Source organism: Mandrillus leucophaeus, unplaced genomic scaffold, assembly GCF_000951045.1.
Source record: "Mandrillus leucophaeus isolate KB7577 unplaced genomic scaffold, Mleu.le_1.0 Scaffold997, whole genome shotgun sequence".
Lineage (NCBI taxonomy): Eukaryota > Metazoa > Chordata > Mammalia > Primates > Cercopithecidae > Mandrillus > Mandrillus leucophaeus.
In genome coordinates, this window is record NW_012110885.1 from 149,524 (window position 1) to 155,057 (window position 5,534).

The window sequence follows — 5,534 nt, forward strand, 5'->3', positions numbered from 1 at the left end:
CCTCAACTGGAAAGTCATGTTTGTGTTTTCAGAACCCTGGAGTCTTACAGGTTGTTATATTTTTATACTGTTAATAGTATGTATTTATTATCATTGATATTTAAGTTTTAATTTTAAACCTTTTATGTAGCGCTATTTTTAAAAACTATTTACTTTCATTTGCAGTTATTCTTCCAGAGTTTCATTAACATCTATTGCTGTCAGCAACTACATAGCTACGAGAGCATAAATTTACACCTGTAGACATAGGTCTAAGTACCACAAACCCGTGCATAAATGTATAGTGATTTATATTTAACATTATAGTAAAATAATTTTAAAAATATGTCCTAAACGATCAAACTTATTGACGAACTTAATATAAATTATTGGAGTAACGCATAATTGATTTCAAAAATTTTATATTGTTTATATTAATTAATATCTATGTCTTTACTTAAACATAGTATATTGGTCATTTCAAAATAGCTAAGATAAATTTCAAATGGCCTTGACCCAAAAATGAAAATATTTTGAGTTGATTGATATGCTAGTTATATTTAATTATTTCATATTGTATTAATATATCACAACATTGCTTTGTACCTCATAAATATATACAACCGTAATTTATCAATTTTCAAGACAATTATTTAATCCATCCTAGGTCATGATCTTTTTTCCCCTATCCAGGTCTGATTGGATTGTCCTGAGAAACCCATCCACACGCCTGCCTCCTGCAGGCTTCTGAGAGGAGCTCCATGAAGGCGCCCCGTGTGAGTCCGCACGACCCGGAGCCTCCCTCTCCTTGGATAAGGCCATCTCCTCGGGGTCACAGGGCTATTCCTTATCCTCACCCCCTTGTTGTAACAAACAAGCAACATCACGCTTTAACTCATCACGCTTTGCTTTAATTTTCCCCCCAAAAAATCAAGGTAATAATTTTAGCAATACACATCACAAGCTACTATGAATAAGTCCTTTCCCACATCCTAAGCTTTCTTTTGAGGACTTTACATGTATCATACAGTTTAAATTTCTTTATGAAATGAGATACTAGTATCTCCATATTAGAGATTGGTTTTCTAAGTCATTTCTGAAAATTAATTTTTCCAAGGGCCCATACAGATTCTATTAGAAATCCAGGATAAAATTTGAAATTTCAGCAGTAATATCTGGAGAAACATTGAGACTATATTTAACTTAGTACATGTGCTCTCAAATATCCTTATTTCCCTAAAGGTTGTTCTCAGTTATTATTTTACACATGATATTTGTAATTAATACTAATAAGACAGGATAAAATGTTATCTCAATTATTTAACAACTTTTGATAATAACAAAATACATGTTCCACATAGTTTTGACCAGTTTGTTTTCTCTATGAAACACGTGTTTATTAACTTGTCAGATGTCACCCTTATCTTTCTGATTTCTGGGATTTAATTCTAGCAAGTATGGTTGAGTATATTTTATTAATTCATATTATATTGTTCACATTTTCAGTATGGTTTTATTATTTGCATTATTTACTGAAATTTAAACTATTTCTTATACAATATTTTTCAATTTTTTATTTTCATGAGATGTAATTTCAGTATAAGTAATAATGCATAGATCTGCAATGTACCATTATGGGATTTCTGGCAAATGTAAACACACTTGTCCCCAACAGCCAAGGTAGGATGAAGAGGAGGCCCATCCCCCAGCATAAGTGGTCTTCTCTGTGCTTCCAGTCAGCTCTCACATTTAGCACAATGTTTTGATTTCTGCCACTGTAGATTAATTGTTAATGTTTTGATTTTCATATAAATGGACTCAAACATTATAGACCACTTATCTGGTAAGGGGTTCCTTTTGTTATTTTTGGTGTTTGTTTATGCTATTTCATATGTAAAATTGCATCTGTACATTATCATTTATTCACTTAACAGACTACCTCTGATATAAAATCTCAAAGCTTTGATATATATGGAGAAAGAGGGAGGGGGAGAGAGAGAGAGAGACAGCGAGAGAGAAATTTTACACTCGAGTCACTCCATTTAGCAATAAATGACAATAAGCTGATCCATTTTCCTGTTGATGCACTTTTTATTTGTTTCCAGTTTATTAACATCATAAGCGAGGCTGCTGTAAATATTTTTTCTATTTATCTTTTCTCATTTTTATTGAGAAAATATGTGGAAATACGCATTTCTTCATCATAAATGTAAGCTTAATTTGTTCGGCTTTACGGAACTATAATTGAAAATGAAATTGTATATATTCGAGGTGCACCACTTGATATTTTGGTACAAACTGAGAAATTTTCACTATGACAAAGGAGTCGGAATGTCTATTACCTCACAGTTACCATTTTTCTTCCTTTATTATGTGTGTTTCCAGTGAGAACATCTGAAATCTGTCCCTTTACCAGAGATCAAGTTTGCAATACAGTGTTGATAGCTCTAGTCCCATCGCTTTACATTAGAACTCCTGAACCCATTCAACCTGCACAACTGAAACTTTATGCCCTTGACAAGCATCACTCTGCTTCCCCTCCTCCCAGCCCTGGAAACCACTTTCCTACTCTCTGCTTCTAAGAATTTGAATATTTTAGATTCCACATGTAAATGAGATAATGCAGCATTTGTCTTTCTGTGTCTGACTTATTCCACTCGGTATTATGTCCTCCAGGCCCATCCATGTTGTTGGAAATGTTATAATTTCCTTATTTTTAGAGATCATATAATAGTCCATTGTATGTATATACATTTCCTTTATACGCCCATTTACCTATGATCATTAACTTTCAAAAATTCTAGACCATTGTGAATAACGTTGTAATAAACATATTTTTTACTTACTGATTTTATTTCCTTTGAATACACAGTCAGAAGTGGGATCACCAGATCACATAATAGTTTTACTTTCAATTTATAAAATAACCTCTACTACCACTCCACTGAATAATTCCCTTTTCACCAGCCAACTGTCGGCATTTTGTTATCTTTTTTCTTTGTGATAATAGTCACGGTAACTAATGTGAGGTGATATTTCATTGCGGTTTTGATGTGGATAAAACCTCTCCATGTCCTGCTGGCCATGCATGTGTCCTCCCTTGAATACAATGTCTGCGCACAATTTTGCCCTCTTAAAAAACAGGTTATTTTTTGCTATTGTAGGGGTTCTTTACACATTTAGATAGATTCCTTTGTCAAATGCATAGTTTCAAATAATTTATTTGTCTGTGATTTTGGTGTCAAATCCAAATAAATTATTTTCCAGATCAATTCCAGGAAGCTTCTTTATTCTCTATTTTCTTCTGTGACTTCACAATTTTAGATATCATATTATATTCAAGCCTTGAGTACATGTTTAGGTGACTTTTGTATATGATATGAGATAAAGTCTCATTTTTTTCTGCGTATGGATGCCCAGTTTTTATACCATCTGTTAAAAAGGCCATCTTTTCCTCATTGTGTGTTCTTGGAACACAAAATTTGGCAGAGACACCAAAGAGGAAAATCTTACACCAATATTCCTGAAGATAGACCTAAAAATCTTCAAGAAAATACTAGCAAATTGAATACAGCAGCACGTTAAAAAGTTATTACACTATGATCAAGTAGATTTTACTCCTTTCATGAAAGGCTAGTTCAACATACACAAATCAATAAAGGTGATTCGCCACATAAGCAGAATCAAAAGCAAAAACCATATGATTATCTCTATCGATCCAGAGGAACTTTCGATAAGATTCAACATTCTTCCTGATAAAAACCCTCAACAGACTAGACATCAAAGAAACTTACCTTAAAGTGATAAGAGCCATGTGTGACAAACCCACAGCTAACATCATACTGAATCAACAAAAGCTCAAATCATTCCCCTTCGTAACTGGAACAAAACAAGTATATCCACTCTCACCACTCCTATTCAACATTTTATTGGATGTTCTAGCCGCAGAAATCAGACAAGAGAAAGAAATAAAAGACATCCACACAAGTAAATAAGAATTCAAAGGGTCTCTTTTTGCTGTTGATAGGATCCTATGCATAGAAAATTCTATAGACTCTGCCAAAAGAATCCTAGAATTGATAAACAACTTTAGTAATGTTTCAGGATACAGAATAAATATACAAAAATCAGTAGCTTTTTTATACACCAATGACATCCAGACAGAGAGAAAAATAAATGACACAACCCTACTTACAACATCTACAAAAAAAGAAATACCTAGGAATACAGCTAACCAAGGAGGTGAAAGATCTCTACAAGAAGAACTACAAAATACTGCAGAAAGAAATCAGAGAGGAAACAAACAAATTGAAAAAAACATTCCATGCTCATGGATTGGAAGAAATAATATGCAAAAATGGCAATATTATCCTTCAATTTTTACAGACTTAATGTTATTACTATCAAAATACTGGTTTTATTCTTTGAGAAATACAAGAAAAGTATTCTAAAATTTTTATGTAACCAAAAAAGAACCAAAATGCCAAAGTAATCCTCAACCAAAAGAACAGTGCCAGCGACATCACATTATTTGACTTTAAACTTTACTATAAAGCCACACTAACAAAAACTGTTTGGTACTGGTACGAGAATAAACACATAGACCCATGAAATAGAACAGAAAACTCAGAAATAAAGCTGCACACGTAAAACCATCTGTTTTTTGACAACCCTGAAAAAAAATAAACAGCAATGGGGAAAGGACAACCTAGTCAATAAATGGTGCTGGGATAACTTGCTAGCCATGTGCAGAAGACGGGAACTTGACTCCTAACTATCACCACATGAAAAGGAAAATTAACTCAGAATGGATTATAGCTTTAACTAAGACTTCAAACTACAAAAAAGCTAGAAAGACAACCTAGGAATACTCTTCTCTGCATTGGCCTTGGCAAATAATTACTGACTGTGAGACTTGTCGCTACACTAGTACATCAGAGTGTTTTTCACATCATTTAACAAAATGTTGACCCTGTGAAATTCTCTACTTTTTCTATCATGTTTTGGTATTATATCTAAAATTTCTAAAGTTTAAAGGGAGTAAGAATTTTTCTCATGTGCCAAAGCCTATGCCATAATTCACAGATGCAGGTTAAACTCCCACTCTTTGAATGAAGAAATATCAACAAAATTTTGTGTAATTATACTGTTTTAGATAAACATTCTTCTTCTCTCATATATTTTATTTATTCATTTATTAATAACAGTATGTTTTTATCAATATTTAATACTTTAGTCAAAATCTAATTCCATGTTATTTATTATATTATTCAAATTTTTCTAGCTCTTTGGAAATTGGCAGCTTCTTCAAGTCGCCTCCTCCATCTTTTTGACATATCCCATTTTTTTGTGTCTTTTTTGCCTTTTTCAGTTTTTAATAATTATGTGGGGTGCATTTTTGTTACATAAATATATTGCACAGTGATGAAGTCTGAGTTTTTAAAGTAAGCTCACCAGATATAGTACCTTGGAACCAATAAGTCATTGTCGATCTCATTCTCAAGTCTCATGAGTCTCCCATGTCTATTGTTCTACCCTCTGTGTCTATGTGTACC